Below are 19,310 nucleotides of genomic sequence, written 5' to 3' on the forward strand. Positions count from 1 at the left end.
CATAGATTCCATTTGGAATAGGAACGGGTCCGAAGATTGACGGAATAGAGAGGAAAAGTTATCCCACGAGCAGCTAGCAATGGTGTTTAGGGGTGAAGTCTATGCGAAAGAACGATGCGGTCGACTTTCGTCTGCGAACTCAGCAGCGGGCATCGGGGATAGGAGGTGATTGGACTTCGAGTGGAGCAAGCACACTAATAAAGTGATCCGAACGAGATTGATTAACGTATTTAATTCCCTTTCTGGCTCGCCTTTTTCCTCCATGCGGGTACGAGAGCTCTTCAGCCGTAATTATTCCTTACCGACTCCCTTTATCAAGCCCCTGATATCACTGAACCCTATCCGGGGGGGCACCCTTCCGACTCTCGTGCTTCTCTGATCGATTTTCTCAACTCGTTTTTCGCCGTGCTTCTCACTGTCTGGGGAAATATTCCCATCCCGGGCCTCGATGTCTCTCTCCTCCATTTCCTATTGACGGATCCCATCTTATGGTGCGACTTTTCCAACGAGAGCCGCAACGGTCGACCTGGTAAGATCAAGAGGGATGTCGCCGATTATCATCTTTGACTGAATCGGAAGGCAATCCCAGCGCCGTATCAGCGAGAGATCGGGGGCAACGAGCATTAAGAGCTGCTTGACCGGTGCTCCCAGCGCTCAATATCGAGAAGGCGGAGGTATAGAAACGACGCATTGAAGCGAGAAGCTCCATCCTTGCTCCGGGAGACGAGAAAAAAACCAGAAGACTCGATATGGACATTGACTTTTTTTTTGCGAGCATTCTAGCGAGAACGGAGACGCTTTCTCTCATTGAGTTGGCGATCGTCGTCGCCTAAGCCAGGAGGGGAAGATTATTGGAAAGCAAATTCCTTTCGCGACAGTTTGCGTCTGCTTCGCTGAAAGCATCCGTTTCAGCCATAGCGTGCAGCGCTTCCGATGAAACGAATCCGCGGCCATTCGCTCGCGTCTTCATCCCCTCCTTCTTCCGCCGGCACTAGGGGCTGCACAGTCGCTCTCTCCGATACATATAGAAGTCGGGCCGAACCAATCCCAAAGGGAAACGCATTCTATTGGAGTTGAACAACGTCGAAATTTCATAGAGAAGTCCACCCACCCGAGTTTCGTCCCCCCCCCCCCGCTCCGGCCGTTCTACTATGGTCACGCAACACGGCGCCATCTCCTGTCGTCGAAACCGAGGTGTCCGGCGTACTCGGAGCCTTTTCAGGAACGTCTCCCATATCCACGTTTTTAGGAGGATATCGAAGGGTATAATAATTATTATAAAGGAAACTCACATCGGCTGATTCTGAATAGAGATCAAAAGACTGCCAACACTCTCCGAGAATTCGCCGTCGGGAGCTTTATCGATCATTTCCTTCATTATTTTGAATCGTCGAAATTTCGAGTATCTGTGCTCCGATCCGAAGTGAATGGGGTTGCGTGGGCGAGGTCGAACATTCAGCCGGGTCCGCAGGTCGCTCGGCAGGCCGGGTGAGTCGGCGATCGTTGAGTTCCCCCGGGGAACGATGTGGAATCGGGGTCGGACTTCTCTGATGGCTGCGCCGTGTGACGATTACCTCATCGAGTGCGTAATCGCAGATCGAGTTTATCCCGAAGCGTACTGAGAGCTCTCTAACTCAGTGAAGACGATGATTCGGTCCTCTCGCGACGTGATCGCCGTCGAATGAAATATCTCGGTCGGGGCATCTAAGGAAATCGGAGGAAGAAGAACTCTCCCTCCCGGCTCACGAAAAGGATAACACTGGCAGATTCAGGCTCATTGTTTCCCGGTTCGGAGAATCTGCTTTCCGAACAAATGCGCACAGATAACACCGACTGGCTGGCTGCATGGCTGACCTACCTCTCGCCCGCGCGGTAATTTGGCCTTAATACTCTCTTGAGAAAGTCCTACAGAGGCAAGGCAAACCTCCAGGTTTGCGTCGGGGAAGTGGATTGTAATAACACGCTAGCCAGCCAGCCAGCCAGCCAGCCAGCCTGCTTGCTTGCTTGCCTGCTTGCATGCAGGCTTGCTCAGTTCCCTCCGACGTCGTAGCGTCAGAAGAGCTATAAAAACCCTATCAATTTATCTTCAACTTCTTCCTTTCTCTCTGTCTCTTCCAGTTAATGTTAATATTACTATCATTATCGTAATCGAGCTACTTTTTTGTTCGCGAGGAAGAAACGAAACGCTGCTGCATTGAAACTACTACACGGAGGGAGATGAAAGACGCTCGGTGGCGCAGTCCGTTTTTCATGCATTCATCCATTTGAGCATCTATCCACTCATCCATAGGCGCTCCGATATGAAGTCTTCATGATGCCGTTTTGCTCCGTTTCTTCGAGAGCACATTCCGCTTCACAAGCGGCAGGTGTTGCCGTGATTACAAAACTCGGCATCGCTGACGAGCTTTATCGATGGCTTCAGTGGTGTGTTTTCGTTGGGTTTGATTATGATCTATGAACGTTGTGCTACGCGACCATTTCGAACGGATGTCGAGTAGACGAGATGGTCACAACCGTGGGGTCTGTAAAGCCTCCGCCGGGGCCAAACCGGATGGTTGCTTCGGCGGCCAGTGGCACGGAACAAGGGTGGCGGGTGGGTGGCGATGAAAAGCATTTTGGGACATTGATTTTTGTTCAAGACACTCAGTTTCGGAGAAACCCAAATGGTGGCACAGAGGGAGAGAGAGAAACGATCATCATTGTGGGAATTCCCGAGGAGTTGACCGAATCGCCGCCGAGGGCCCTTGCTCGTAATCGTCGGTGCTACGAAGGCATCGTCAATCACTCTCCGACTGGATATCTTCATAGAACCAGGGTACCAGGTCGGCTCCGAACGAATGACTTATTTCGTTCGAAAATCGCTCTTGAAAGGTCGTCCATTTAAGAATGGATATTGCTTCACGATTTCAGGCGAAATCTCGATCTCTTATGATGCGGTATAGGGAAGTTTCTCTCGCCTGCACGGAGGGGGAAAGAAAAGGACCCTGAACGACACCTGAACTCAATAAGCCTGAAATCAACATCATCAGGAAAATTGTACCCGTCTACCCGGAGTGAATTGCCTCGCCATTCGAATATTAGATTTCGAAGCAAGACCTCAAGGTGAAGGCTGATATCATGTTTTAGATCTCATCATTGTTTGATTGTCATCATGGTCCGATCCTTGTTTGAAATAACAATTATTATAATAAAATAATGATACTTCTTGGTGATAATCACCGTTGGTCATCAATATCGAAGAGTATCAAGGAAGATGATCTCGCGGCTCTGAACGAGACCTATCGATTCTCTGTTTTGCTGTTCGTCTTTCCCGCCGGTATCGACAGCGCGGGTTCGCTTTCATCACGACAGAACAAAGCAGTTCCACAGTGACCACGCTCAGAACACTCTGTGTCGGACCCATGGCTAATTGGAATCCATTTGGCGTCACGCCATGCCCGCCGTCCCGACGTGACGCTCACGCTACGAATGGGAGCACGGGCAGAGGAATTTTGATCCTCGGCTAACTGGGCTTATCGACGGTTCAGCTTCTGTTTCTCCGGAGTTCCGCTGCCGGCTACGAGCACCATCGCTCTGACTCGGGAAGAACTGTCTCTCTGGCTTTCACTACCGTGATCACGTACTCGTTCCTTCTCCCAGGGGCAGAAAACCGAAACCCCGAAGAGTGGACCGCTAGCAGAGCTCAAACTGTGCGGGACGACAGCTAGAGGCTGATATTTTTTCTTCCTCAACCCTACGCAGCGAGGACTTTCCGAGTTGACTTCAAACACCGACGTGACTGACACCAGACAAAGAAGAGACGACATGGCACACGCGTTCTCTCCGACCCAAGACAGCCAGGAGCGAGCAGATATCATCGTGACAGTATCGTACCAGGATTTAAAAGTCGTTTGCTTCTCGGTCGGTGCGTCCCTCCGACGCACAGTCGGGCCCCCACCTGCTTCATTCGCCCGTTCTTTGGTGTCTCTACTTCCCGGGATTTCCTCGCACTGAGACTCCGATGGCGACCGGACTCCCTCGAGCACAGTATGGGGGTAGCACACAGGAAAAATGATGTTCAAAAATCTCGTAATGGGACGTGCTTGAGATTTTTTTGAGTGAAGCCGGGGGCAACAGTCATTTATTCACTGGGAAACTGAGATTTCCTCGCCTGGCATTTTTTATTATTACTCGAAGCAAATATTCGATCCATTGGAGCCCCTGCCCCGCTCGTTTCCGATCTATATACATATAGTGTACCAGCCCGCGTAACGATATCATCACTATTCCGAACGCGTCTTGCTCCGTGTGTACCATAAATGGACGACACTAGTATAATTACTTCACGGCATTGACACGCGATGATATTATTAGGTGACGCAATGCGTCACTGCATACAAATGACGGCCGAATATCCCGGGCAGGATCGACAGTAACGAGAACTCGGAAGAGCGAGGAGGGGCAGTAAGTCAAAAGACGTACTTAACGCAGCGGATCCCTCGATGGCGCTTAAAGTTAAGCGTTCAGCCGTCTCTATGCTCTCCCAGGGAATTCCGGAGCAAATGAGGAATTTTCATACAAAATCATATGCGAGTCGAAATTTCAGTTCCGGCACGCCCGAAAAACTGGTCCCCGCGTAGACTACTCCAGAGAGGAACAGCTGGTTGCCCGCGACACCGACGTAAGCGAAATGTGGTCGCGCGAACATAGAGAAACGTCGCACTCATAATGGTATGTACAATGTGTATTTTTAGACAATGCCAAGCAAGGACACGAGAAGAGAGGAACGTCGACGGGGGGCAGTAGGCAACGGACCGTGGAATCATCACCACCAACAGCGACAAAGGCGGCGCCAGTCGCCGCCGAAGTCGTTGTTGTAGCTGTTGTGTGTTAGTCCTGAGAGAATTCTTTCGAGGACCCCTAATGGCTAACAAGCGGACCAGTGCCGAATATAGAGAGGAACAGTGAGCGACTAAAACAACGAGAGGGAATTAGCTTTCGTTGTTAAGACCCCAGAGTACTCGTAGTTGTGTATTGCAAACCCTTGCACGGTACAACGCGAAGAACGGAATAGAGAGAGAGAGAGGAATCGCGCGGACGAATGAGCGAACGCCGACGTTCCTTCCAACGGAGAACGGCTGCTCCGGTGGGCAGGTCGATAGGTCCACGCTGGGTCGATTCAAACGTTTGTTCATCTGATAGAATTCGATCCGACAAGAACAACCGATCTTATACGGAAGCCGGGGCTATAACAAGAAGAGCAAGAAAACGAGAGAAGGAATATCCTTGTCGGCGCCTGCCAACTCATTCGCCGGGGCTAACTTTTAATAGTAAACCAATACTTCGGAGAACCGGCTCGGTTCCGCTCCCTGTTGTGTTTCGATTGCTTCTTCCGTTCATTTCTCCATCTCGTCTTCCTTTCCATTGACCAGCCCATTTCTCCGTCCCAGAACTACTCTGCGAATTTTCGAGGAGATCCTTTGACGGAACAACACATTCTGCTCACCACCTCGCATTCTCCCCCCGTGATGAATTCCATCGTTTCGTTTCTAGTAATCAAGTCTCCTGCTCTGTGAGTCTCTGCCGCGGCACTCTATTTGCTCTGAATGGAACGTCGAAGAGACCCTTCCTCGGAAAGTTTACCCGGCTCACCGATGGTTCAAACGATTCGCGGTCCCAAGTCGCAGAACGGAGTCTTGCGTGCGAGTATTTCTTCGCAACAAAAGCTGGGGCAATAGACACCAGAAAAGCGCGGCCGCTAGTCGCCAGGAGAAAGCAGCGACGGCGTCGCGGCAGAAACGTCGGAAGAAAAGAAAACCGAAGCGAGGAGAACACTCAGAGCAAGAGATTGTATAGAGCCACTTACCGAAAAAGATGAGTGTCGCATCATTCCGACTCGAGGTTCCCCGCTGTTTGCACCTCGTAACGCATTCGGACCACAATCGCATTCAGGCTCCTAAACATAAAAAGAAGTCACAGCTTGCATTTTACGCTTTCAAAGTGAGACAAACCGGGAGAGCTACCGAGAGAGAAATGAAAGCTAGCCAGCCGCCTAGTCTCCGAGAGAGAAAAAAGTGAGAGGGGCTTAATGGCGCGCGAACGTTTTGCTCTCAGCAGGCCACAAGACGCCTCGTTGCCGCCGACGCCGCCCGACGTTGAAAGACTCTTTCCATAGTTTTTGTATGAGCTCTTTTTCCCCTACGTCGTTCTTCCGTCCGACCGTCCGTCCGTCCATCGTATGACCATTCACGCATTTCCTAGGCAAAATCCCTAGTTCCTCGTCACAGAGTCTCGTGCATTATTGAGTCGCGTAGTTTTCTTAGCAAACTCCAGGTCATCTCTCATTGATTCCGAGGAAATTCTGTGGATTCGGACAATTCAGGCATACCGATCGGGAGGAATGATGTTTCTTCCGGTATTAGGTAGACTTCGAGGTTCATGACAGATGCACGCTCGCATCCTTCTTCTTGATATCTACTTTTTTCACTGCTGAAGTCTTTTTCTAGCAATCGTGTCCCATGATGAAAATGATGCTTTCGACAGTCGCTCGGACCACTGGGGAAGGCTGGCGGTGCTGAGAGAAGTTTTAGGGTCGATGCAAAGCCATATCGAGTCGAGTTTTCGTGATTGGAATGCAGTGAAGACACTCGACGTCGATGGAGTCTCCAGAGACAACTGCGCCATTGGTGGAAGCTGCGGCGCGGCAGTAGCCTCCAGATGCTTGTAACGCTGCTTTCGAATCAGTAAAGAGACTGAGCTGACGGGAGCTCTCCCGATACTGCGGCATCGCAAGATGGCGATGTTGTACTAGGTATATACAATGAGTCGGATGCTTTTTTGTTATTCCATCAGAACCAGCGATGTAGGTGGATGGAATGGGAAATCAGTTGTGAATGAGCACACAAATCAGTGAGAAGACGGAGGCATAACCGCTTCCGTCCAATGGAATCTGGGTGCGCAGGGGAACCGCTGACTCCATCTTCGGGAAGAGTGCGAGGTCGCAGGTCTGGAATCTTCCGACGAAAATTACGACCGGTATTTATTATCTATATTTATATATATACAATCTATATATATACTCGACCGTCAATGATGTGGAAGGATTGCCCAGGGAGAGGACCATGTCGAGGGAACTATTCTGACCAATACACGAGGACCTTCGTGAAAGTCTCGGGACGGCAAACAGAACGGAAGTAGTTGAAATCATTGTGGTCCGAGGGAGCGCTCGGACTTTCTTTTGCTACCGCTGCTGGTAGCGCTTTTCTTTGCTGGCACTGACTCATGTCCACTGCCGAGCTTTGTCCAGGAGATGATGAACTCGATTCACACTCGCAGAGGCTCGACTGATTCCTCGGGAGCTCGACGCCCTTCCCGGACGGAGTGATTCTGACGTCCGGTGACGATGTGCGCTTTTGGCTAGGCACCAAATCAAGTTCGATTCCCGACGTATCCTCCGTCCTTAATGCCTTGCTCATGCAGATGCCCATGGGGATTCGAAGAGAGCACATGATCGCTCATCGACGATTCGTTTGTGAAAAAAAACTATCAGGGAGAGTCTCGTCGAGCGAGCTCGAATTGTATTTCTTAGCGTCCGTTCGACGACTTGATGCTTAGTCCGGAGGGTTTCACTCGTTCCCGAGGACGAGTTCTCCGACGCTCAGAGAAGGTGTCATTTTGATGTCGTGAAGTTTCGGTGTCATTCCGGCGGCTCGACAACACGATGGTGATGACGAGGCGTCGCCTTTCACTACACTAGGACAGGAAGCGGCAGGCAGCGCCGAGCGGCAGCTGAAAGCAAGGTGCCAACATTTGTAAGTCCACCCCTTCGTGATTTATGAAGTGGTTGCTGACTGGCGAGCTCTGCTTTGGTTCTCTGTTCGAGGCAGCAGAAGCGCCGCTGCCAACATCGACTTCGCGTCCCCACCGAAAAACGGTGCAAGCGAACGGGCAGGCAGGCAAAAGATTTTTCTTTCCGACATCATTTGCCGCAGAGATCATTGCTGTCGGTGATGGTTTGGCGGAATCAGGTGCAAGTGGAAGCTATAGAAACACTTTAGGTCACCCATCCGACTCATCTTATTCCTATATCGAGCTGACGTCTAAAAAAATATTTCGGCACCAACCTACATCATGGCAAGGCATCACCGTGCCGACTAGCCCGTCGAGTGTGGAGATGACTTGACGCGCGAAGCTCTCCTCCTTGCAAAGGACTGGGAGGAAGGCCGACCGTAGATTCTTGCTCCCGAATGGTCGGTCGACTGGCGAACCGGCTTCCCGCCTGCTGTACCTTGTGCCTGCATTTGAGACGCTTGCGACCCGACCATAAATTCACGGCCATTACTCTATCACCTCCGCCGTTATTTCTCGATTCGATTTCGCGCTAAATTTAACTCCAACTCCTCGGGAGTGATTTTTGAGGAGTCTCTCTCAGCGAGCGCTCACTCAGCGAATTTTATACAATTTGAAAATAGACTCGGCGGCGGCCCCGAGCAATTCGGGTTTCGGTCATTTCTCCGCGAAGAAATGGAAAAGAAATGGAATAATTCCGTGAAATTGACTTTGAGATTTTCAAACATGAAACAGCTGCTCCGAGCCGATCACGCGGCAGTGTACATACGAGAAATTCGCCGTCAAACATTAACCCCGAAGAGGCGCGGTCAAACGCGACACGTGAGGTTTTCGAAAGTTTCTCCGGATCCTCGCAAGCTATTGTGTTCATCGGAGTTGCAAATCCGGCTTAACTATGGTTTGCTCGTCGCCCGTCACTTGTTTCTTCCGTGATGGTGTTCCGCTGCGCCTCGAATGCTCCGCGTTCTTTCGGAGCTTGAAATTCGAAGCTCGGCTTGAGTCGTTGAGTATGTCGCCCAACTTTTCGCTTCGTTCAGTCTCTCTCTGATAGCGACCTTTTATGGATTTCGGGGAGAAGAGGAAGTTTTTCCGGAACAGGTATTTTCCAGAAATTACGGGAAGAGGCGGTAGGAAGTCTGTTCGGTCTCGACACACCCTCGGCCTTCCTCGGGCAAACGATGCGATCAGAAGCTCCCACAGTGGGAGGGGGGAGTTTGCTCGACGTTATACGATTCTCCGCAATTTCTCTCTTGGACGAGTCGATACGGCAATATAGAGACCGATCGACCCGCAGTAGAACAATGTGAAGTGCACACCAGAAAGAGATCGACTCGAGCGGAGATGCAGTGAGCGAATGCGTATTGCCCCACCGAGATGATGGTGATGATGATGCGGAACTGTTCTGGGGAGCCGAAGAGCAGCATGAGAAATGCAATATCCGATATAGAATCATGAGTTTGCGGCCGATGGTGGCCGAGGGCATATGTCACGCCGGTGATTAAGCAATTCGAATCGTTCGCAGCTGTTACCACAGGCTCGTGCCGACCAAAGGGCGCACAAGGAGCTATCAACGAAGTCTCACTCAGTCAGCAAAAGATCTTTCTTCGTTGACAGCCGCAGTGATTCTTGTTCCCGATCCGTGCTCAGTGTCTCACCGAACTCGATAGAAGTTGTATCGGAAGATGGCGAGGAGTGAATTCATTGTTGAGAGGAACGAAGCCACATTCGTCAGGAGCACACATGCTGGAAGAGTTACCGAGTGGTCAGCGGCATCGGTGTGGTCATCGGCTCGCTTTTTTCTACCGGTTATTTCCTCCGCACTTCTCAGCCTCGAGCCTGGCTCCAGTCCGCTACCGCTTGGACGGATCACTACGGGCCTGGCCGGCCGGCCTCTGCGTGCGTCCGTCCGCTCGTCCAACTTCCCGCCTGCGGGCGAGATGGTTTCTTGGATGCTGACTGGCGCAAATCGATGCCAAAAACCGGTACCAGCTGCGACCATTGCCAGATCCATTCCAAGTGCTCCCGTCTCTTCTTCACCTTGGCCAACTCGAGCACACAAAGCGATCCGGGTCCGCATACGACGCCGTCACGTGAGTCATCGCCGCATGACAGCTACGAGCGGTAGTAGGTGAGCCAGCGGTAAATCCTGCCGATGACCCCCGCAACCACATGCTCCCAACGACTTCCGAAATCGCTGCCAGCTAGTAAGCATATGGGCAGAGTGAACTTTTCGGTGAAACTTTGCCGATTTCCCTCGACGACTTCGCTGCTGATTATTATTTTTCTCCAGACGACGAACGAGGCTTATTCCCTTCGCGCGAACCGGAATTACTTCGTGAAATCCAGCGCTGACGAACCCGATGACTGAAGTTCGTCTCGATGCTCGTCAACGCTCTCGTTGCGCGGGTACTGATGGGTTTGAACATTAGTTTGACGGTGCGTGTCGCGACTGTTCCGTGACATGATCTTCGACCCGGCGTTGGTCTGCCGGAACGCATGCCGAACCGCCCGCTCGCTCGCTGACAGGAGAATGGAAACATCTCCACTTTTTTCATAGCCTGAATCTTCGTAGGCGGACAGAAAAAGTTTCGTCCCATCGCGTTTCGGCTGTTCGCTTATTTCGAGACCGACCGACCGGTCGTCCGGGGAAAACAACGAGTGGCAGACACAGTGAGCAAGGATACGGAATAGGTATCGAGACGAGGGAACGCAAAGAGCATCGGGATGGCCGAGGACGAGGAGCGAAAGTGAAGAGAAGCAGAATAGAGAAACTTTGACACCTGATTGATTGCCTCCATCTCTGAGATGTTGTTTCGGAAGAGTGGCACGGAATCGGCTCGAGACTCTGTCGACATCGCGCGGTCTCCGCTTCATTTTCCTCCTCAACGTCGAATCCACGGACGCCGATAGACCTCGAATCGGATCTCCCACAGCGATGCGCTCGCCCGGGCGGCTGCTTAGCCGCTTCCGCGGAAATTTATGCAGGACGAACCGCTAAGGTCCGACCCACCTCCCTGTAGTCGATGGCTTCCAGAGCATGTCAGCGAAGTTGAAGTTCGACTGTGCGTAGATGTTTTGAGGCGGAGGAACTACGCGAACAAGGGGCTCAAGGCATCGGCGGCTTCTCCAGCGAGCGGAGTGCGAGACCACAGACAACCTCAGACTTCAATCATCCCGTGGATTCGTAGACCACAATACGGGACCTTAATCAAAACACACCTCGGCTCTCCTCAAACAAACGTTCGCCATTTTTCAACGTTCCTTGTGCTCGCGAAACGGTCCGAAAATTGCCTGTTTTTGTCCCTCGTCGGAGGCTGCGGATGAATGCGGTCGTCCCCTGCTCAAAAATTCGTCCCTTTTCGGCTTCCGCGGTCCCCGTCGAATCCCAGCGAACGACTACGGATCGGAGGATGGATCCGTGGAACGCTTGCAATCGATCGGAGCATCGATAATAATAATACCGTTCTTCGAGTCGGATTTGACGTTATCTTGTTTTCCTGTTTCGAGAATATTCTTGGGATGTTCCTCTGATTCCGTCTCTGACATGGCGCTCATGTGAGTTCACGCCGGTGCAGATCTTTCGAGGGTAATGCGTGCTCTTCGAGAAAATGAAACAATGAATTGCAGAGCAAGCCAACTAGAACGGAGAGAGACCGACTGAATTTCGCCCAGCGAGAGGAGGGAGGAAAGTGAGACGAGGACCACTATTTCCAATCAGGGCTGTCCTTCGAGGCTTCTGCGAGGTCCAGCCGGACGGAGGGTCGTCTTTCTAAAGTGGCTTCATCTCGCTGATTGATTTTTCCCCGAGGACATTTTAATTAAACATAACATCACCTCATAAAAATCCGTTTCTACCGTTTCTCTTTGTGCACCACGACGACGAGCTGTATGAGACGGGGAGAAGAACGACTCAGACCCGAGGAGCAATGGAGGAAACGAGAACGAGAGAAGCAAAAGAGAAATAAACCTCTCGAAAAGTCCTCCGTTTCGAGCTTCCTCCACTTTCACCGATTCCAGGATGTGACGATGGGGTTGTAAGTTCGAAATACCTAAACAGCGTGATCATGTTCGAGCATCAAACCGAAGTCCGGGAGTCTTTGATGCAGTCAGAGGAATACTCTCCGGGGAATGCAGGGCTCATGTGACCAATGTGACGATCCTTGACACGTACAGAGTCGACTCCTGAGGAGCGAGCCGATCGTCGTTCGTTCGAGCTGAGTTTCCAAGTCAGAGCAACCGATTTGGATCGATTCCTGACTTGATGCTTCGTATGCGATCATGAACCAACAACCTCGTGAACACTGCACGCGGAAGTGGACCGCTCCGATCTCGGAAGGAAGAACTCGAGCATATCGTGAGTACATCTGAAGAAACGGCGGAACAAAGTCATAGGAGGGCACGCGGGGCGCCGCCCTCCTGCACGGCGGCTCTCCTAGTACCTATCGTTCCTCCTCAGTGTGGCCTAACCGGGCCTCGGAAGAGAAAAATACTATAAATGGCTTTTTAAATCCAAAATAAGGCGGCCGATATATTTTGTCTTTCGAGCACTTGGAGGACTCATCTGGTGGGATTTGGGCGACGGGCTCCGGGGCTAGGCAGGCATCGGGGCAGGCGGCGGCAGCGGTCGGGTGGGCCGACGGGCTGGCTGGCAGGCTGCAGGAAAGTCCGACAAACTGGTTTGCTAGCTGCGTGGATCCCTTATTGCCGCTCACCCAGTTTCTTCCATTTGCGGATAAATTGTTTACCTTACAGACGCCCGTTGAGCTTCGCACCTGCGCTTCTCCAAGCACCTCGCGTGGCAATGAACGAGCTTTGAAATGACTCCAATAACCGACTCGTAAGAGGAAATATTCTTCCGATGAGAAGACGGTCGGAATGAGCGTGTTCCTTATGGATGGAATATGAATACGTTGGTCGCATTGAAAATTATTGCACACGTGATGACTTCGGCTCAAGCCACGATTCGAAATGCCGTTTCATGATCAATACACTGTACAGTGAAATCTCGTTACAACGAACCTCGCGGAATCGAATAGATACATAAGTTCGATGTGATGAAAGCTCGCTCCAACGGATGTTCGCCATCGAGATCTCTATCGCAAGCCAGCAAAGTGGGAGGGAGAGAAAAAGTTCGTTTCACTGAAAATTCGTTGTCACTTCGTTCCTTGTGACGAGATTTCACTGCACGGTGGACACGTCACATCGGCGAGCAGAGCGATCGAGCGTTTCCGACAGGTCGTGAACCCATTCGATTGAGAGTCTTTGGGTTTCTCGGGCGTATCATATTCTTTCAAAGGGCTTCATCATCCGGCTTTCGTCTGGAAAGTGAAAACTCCCGTGATCGGACTAAAAAAAAAGATGAACTCGACCGAATGACAACCCGGGCAGATCCGGGAATATTCTGGTGTCCCCATCGAAGATAGCCTAGTCCCGATCGACCGGCGTAATTCCATGCCGTCGACTCTCCGAAAGTAGCGCATTTTCTGTCCGCGAAAAGCTCGACATGCTTGCGGTCCGACCTCCTCGACGCATGCAGGGCGACGCTCCGATATCCAGAAATGAGAATACTGAGAGCATAGGTCAATCTGAGAGCCAGAGATCCACTCCGGGGCGAAAATCCGACGAGATTCTTTCAGGAGCATCCTCAGAAAGGAATTCCATCGGATGACGATGATCTTCCATCTCTGAATCAATAGAATATGAGTTTGAAGAAGAGCTCGCTCGGGATACACCACGAGCTCAATCGCTCTTCATTCAGATCAAGTCGTCTTTTCTGCTCCAGACGTCCAGATCGGAGTGTCGAGTACTTGCCTTGGCCGATTGGGCGGATAGGGAAGGTCCGAGTAATCCGAAGGCTGATCGAGCGGGGAGCACGGTACATGATTCTGAGCCTCGCTCCGAATATCGTTGTCGAGATTGCGAAGGCTCAGCGCTCCTGATGAGCGCCTCGGGATGCGACGGTATTTGCGCTCGGTCAATTCGGTCAACTGACGAAGCTCTTCATGCATCGGGGTCATATATGTGGATCGGCAGCCACTGATGAGACGCATTATCCCCCCCCTCTCTCTCCGATATCGGATGTGCCGTGACAACGTCGCGGGAAATACTCGTGATGTAAAAGCGAATACTTAACCGGTCCGATCTCCTATTTAGTGGAGGAATACGAATGTGTGCAATCGGCCGACCTCCTCTATAAAGGAACACGTCAGAGCAATACCTCCCGATGCCTCTAAGGAAACGAGCGAGGTGCATGCGGAAGCATCCCTTGTCCCTCTGCGAACAAACCGTCATGCTGCGATCGAGCCCACATCGGATCATGCATGAACGAAATCCCAGACCTGCAAGTCCCTAAACACTACTGATCGATTGAGAGCCGGAGTTAGGAATGACCAGTCGTCTCAGACGCCAAATATTCGTCACGAGGGTAGAGTGAGGCACGCGAACATCTGAGCTGTCGGTAGCGAGCTCGTCCGCCGCCGGTCGAATTCGGTGTTTATCGAGTGGCCAACGACGTTATGAAGGATCAACATCATCTTCCATCTCTTTCGATGCCTCCGGCAACCTGGACCAGAGCCAATACGATCTAATTACGGGAACCAATGGCTAGATCGACAACATTAGCAGAGTGACAGTTGTGGACTTGTGACCGAAGCACCGGCGTCCACGACTTGTTCCGCATTCCAATGACGACCTCTGCGGCGAGGGCTCAGAGAAATGGAGGGCTCCATTGCATCATCGAGGGCACCTCGTCGCTCGCAATTAGATTCCCTATTGAAGGGGCTCGAACGAGTAAGGTCATCGCAACGAGGGATTCGGCCAAGCTGCTTCCGATTCCTGGAGAGCAGGAAAACCTCGCGGACACAAGGATGACCCTCAGGACGAACGCGTAGACAAACGTTCGGCCAGGCAGGACGAACGAGTTCCCGGACGGATGAGGAAAGCTTAAGGTTAACGATAGACAGACGAATAGTAACGGCAACTTTTGATGAATGTGTGGGTGAGGGTCTGAATCTCTGTTGGGTAATCCAATGGAGAAAGTTACACTTTGATCCGGCTTAGACCAAGCCCTCGTTCGCCATGGAAAGCAACTACGGCGGGGTTCGTATCTATTGGAGCATGGGTTCCGTCCGCATTGAGCTCGTTCCGGCTTTACTTCTCGGCAGGAACAGCCGATTATCGCGGGCCGCGTTTTCGCAGCTCCTCGCGGAAGTCTTGTGCGACGGCATGCAGAAATCGGCTGATCCGCGGATCCTCTCCTCCCACCACTGGGAACGCGACTTCGGTTCTCGCAAGCGGAACGACACTGACAAGTTGTGAGTTTTCCATAACTCTCGGCTAAACTGAGCACGCGATACTGGATCTATTGCACAACAGGTTCATTTCACGGGAAATCCGATGAATGATATAAGTCGCGTACGGGGGTCGGATAGTTGAATCGTATCGAGCTTCCTGCAGGTCCGGTGCGAGAACTTCAGGATACAATCACTGGCAGAGAGAGATTCACGAAGACACTTCGCGGTGAGACAAACCAGTGAGATCGTTTCACACTCCCGGCGTTGAGGGAGAGCCGAGAGGAACGGTCAGAATAGCGAGATTGTTTTCTAGATTTCTTGTAAGTGCTTGTGAGAGAGGCAAGTTTTCATCAAACCTCGTTTCCCTCGAGCGAGTGTCCGGGAGTCTTGATGAAGCTCTCCCATTCTTTCAATTCGCTTCTCCGCCATCCGCTTGCGCTGTTCCTTTTCCCGGCTAGCAGCGAAATAAGGCAAAGGGCCGGCCCGGCCGGCGCTACGGCCACTGGTCTGGGAGCCGGGGCAAAAGACCGACCGCCAGGATGGGTGGTCGCAACAGCGGCGGCAGCAGCAAAAAGAGGAAAACGGAGAGATTGAGACACTGTACAAGAACATCTTTGTGGAAGCTCCCGACTTAAATCCCTATTAATTGCCTTCATTGCTGCGTCGAGGCGACCGATTCCAAGCGTCGGGTTTTCCGTTGTCTGCCTCTCGGAGCGTTCGTAGAGCTCGGTGGTAGGCGGGGGGAGGATGACGTCGAGCGGCCAGAATTCGTATGCCGGACCGGACATCGAATCACGGTACCAGGATGCGCTCGAAGATACCGCATACCGAATTCTGTTCTATCGCTGGGTTATAATGAGCCGTCGGACGATATTCTCCGAGAAACCCTCAGGGAAATCACATTTGACAAGTGCTCGATTGCTTTCAGAACAGAGCTCGGATCTGCAACAACTTGCCGGACTCCGATCCCGACTCCCGGGGATGGCTCCCATGGCCGTCGAGGTGTTCCACGAGAATTCTTATGATAGCGCTTCAGAAATAGAAACGCGGAGAGGAACAGGACAAGTTAATCCCTCTTTCATCAGCTGGCCGCGCATTCGGCGCCCTCCTCCCCACTCTGAGAGAATCGAGACAAACAAGCGAGCGAATCTCCTGACGCTCGGAAGGGATTCACCAGAAGTAAATTGGCCGACTGTTAACGAAGGATTTGTCGCAGCGACTTTCTCGGAAAACTCCGAGGAGCCAAACAGCGCGGGGAATAGGAGTCCCTCGTTTGACGATTCGAGCCGTCCTACTGGCTCGAGAGACTTTAAAACCTACGGACTTCATCCGGGGGTATCTACGTCTAAGTCGATGACTCGCGGTTCCGTGGAACTCCATCGAGAAGCGGAACGAGCACGGAGAGCGTTCAGAACTTATCGCAGAAGTCGCTATCGAATGTTCCGGTTCCAGAGATGCAAACACTTCTGATATCAGCATATTCGGTATTTCTGAGGTTCCTCGGACGAAGGAAGCATCGTTGGAGCGACGTGTAGGTTTCCGGATCGGGATGTTTATGCAGCAGCTCCTTCATCTGTTACCGACGCCGGTGGCGACGGTAGCGGAATCGCAGACGCCGCAGTTGCCGTGTGTAGTTTTCATGCGGAAATCACCGCTGCCGTTGAGGTGCTCGTCAACGTGGTCGCCGTTGTCGTCCTCACTCGCGTCGTTCGCATCTTGAAAAAGTAAAAACCTAAGGCCATCAATCTCAGGCGCTCTGTTTGCATTTTATTCTCTTTCTCGACAAAACGACTGTTCTCCGAATCCGTTGCGCCACAAAGAGCAGCGAATTGAGACTTCAATGGGCAGAGCGGCCCACATTATCGGAAAGGGACAGAATTTCCCGCTTCTTATGAGGTTGGCTATTTTCCCGTCAGCCCATCTGGGGGGGTAACCTGCCAGGATGGAGTCGAGGGTGTGGAGCTCATCCCTCATCCGCTACACCCGCACGAGGATCATGTGCTGCGCTGGACACCGACAGCGACACTGAGTCAGTCACGGAAAGCGTCTGGACCGATATGAGTCGAGTTCGGGGTTAGCCGCGCACCGAGTAGAAGACTTGTCATCGTCCGCGGGCCTCGCGAATTTCCGAGTGCCGCGGAACGCATTTGAATGCGTTCCATTTGAATGTATCTTGCCTGCGTCGTATCGCACACCCTCACTCGCTCGCTTCCTGACAGACACGCTCTCAGACACACAAAGCAGGCGACCAACGCGGACACACGGACGAACTCACCGAAGATGGCTTGAACGAACGAACGAGTGGACAGACGCGGTCTGGACGAGCGGTCGGTATGGTCATGTGTACAGGCCATGCATCGCATTCCTCCTCGAGGCAGTTTTTCACAACTGGTGTTTAAGTCTGAGCCCGACTCCAGGCCCGGGGCTGGCTCCGCTTGTCGCCGCTGCAGCCACCGTCGCCGTCGTATAGACGACGTTTGCCTGTTCAGTATGCGTTACAGCTAGAAGCGTTCGACACGAGCACGCGCCGGTGCTCGACGTCCATTCGAACTGAAATGCAACCTAACACGATCGAGGATAGGAACGAGATTCGTCTCTTCCAAAGTGCTCGATCAGCGAGCACAAGATGATGACGATCAGTCGATTGGAACAACAAGAACAGCACTCCCTGCCGAACAATCGCTGAGAACATTCAGGAATTTTGAAGTCCTCTTTGAGAGGCTCGGGAGACAACTTCAGCAGCTTTCCATAAGCCTTCAGATGCGCATGCCATAGGAGTGGGAGTTAGTTGCTATCCAGTCAGCGAGAAGTGGGCAAGAGCGGGGAAGCTTGCCGACATCCCCATCTTGTGGGTCTCCTCAAACTGTCTCCCGAAGTACTACAACAGCAGATATACCCTGCTTGAAACTTTGAAACACTCTGCGCTCCCTAAGACGTTTCGATCACAAGAAGATTGTCTCTCCGATTCGGATTGAGGTGTCGGATTCTGGATCAGGGATCGTCGCTATGGAATCGTCGCGGCTCTCCGTTTCAGGCCTCCATTTAGGTGGAATCTCAGCGTCTCAGAGACGAAAAAACTCTGTGCGGCCTCGCACCCATGAAAACTCAGCCCTTTCCGATGATTTTGGGAAGGAGCCCAACATTTCTTTAGCCTGGATGCCTGAGCTCGAAGATGAGATTTGGAGATTATTAGAAGAAATCGAATCTGAACGTGAATTGTCTGCCTATTTCGAATTTTGCCGGGAGGAATTACGACTCTCGGGGATCCGCGGAACGGCGCGGCACACTCCGGCACGAATCATTGAAAAATCAACTCTCATTCTGGCGTCATTGAAGGCGTCTCCGTCCGCCTCGCGAGATCTTCGAGGAAAAAGGAGAGGGAGGGGGAGAAAAAAGCGAAAAAATGAAGCCGTTGCATTCAGAACGGACCATCAATCGATTGCACAACCGGTCGCTAAACCGACGATGCCGACAATACCGACGCGTCGGTATTGTTGCGGATCGCGGCGTCCGACTCGCTGTGTGCAAATGACAGCTGAGATGATTTTAAAAGGTCCCGATCACAGGAGGAGCTCTGCGACCGATTGCGGAGCTTTCCATATTCCGATGGGAAGTCGCAGTCAACGACCATTAACGCGCGAAGTCGAGAAAAGGCGAGACTTTTAAAACTCTCTACTACTTCGGATTCAGGCTCCGGATCGCTCATTCCTCAGACGGAAAGAAAGATACGCTCCCCGTTGAGAGATTCGCCTCCCTGCTCTGAATTCGGAGATGAATGTTTGCCGCCACGGTGAGAGACCGTCGGCAGTTCCTGTAGCCAGACGCGGAGTCCGTCGGGGAGCGAACACTCAGTCGGACCAAAAGAAGGGCGGGAAAGCCGATCACGTCGTAGTCGGCCCACATTGTCCTGCTTTCTACCGCGGTACTTCGAGAACTACTGGGATATCTTCACTGTGTCCATCTGCCAATATCCGAATACAGACATTCCGACGCGGGACCCGTGATTTCGATTCCGGGACTGCCGGAAGCCGCCTCGGTCGATATCTCCTCCTGATATTCGGCGCTTCGAGAGTCACTGGGTGAGAAGATCTGAGCGATTCCCACCGGAGCCTCAAAACTCGAGCTCCAGATGGTTTAGCAAGAGAAATTATTCCCGAGAATTCCGGTGCCTGACGATGTGGCGCGCAGAAC

This window comes from Galendromus occidentalis, unplaced genomic scaffold (assembly GCF_000255335.2).
Source record: "Galendromus occidentalis unplaced genomic scaffold, Mocc_1.1 scf7180000077435, whole genome shotgun sequence".
NCBI lineage: Eukaryota > Metazoa > Arthropoda > Arachnida > Mesostigmata > Phytoseiidae > Galendromus > Galendromus occidentalis.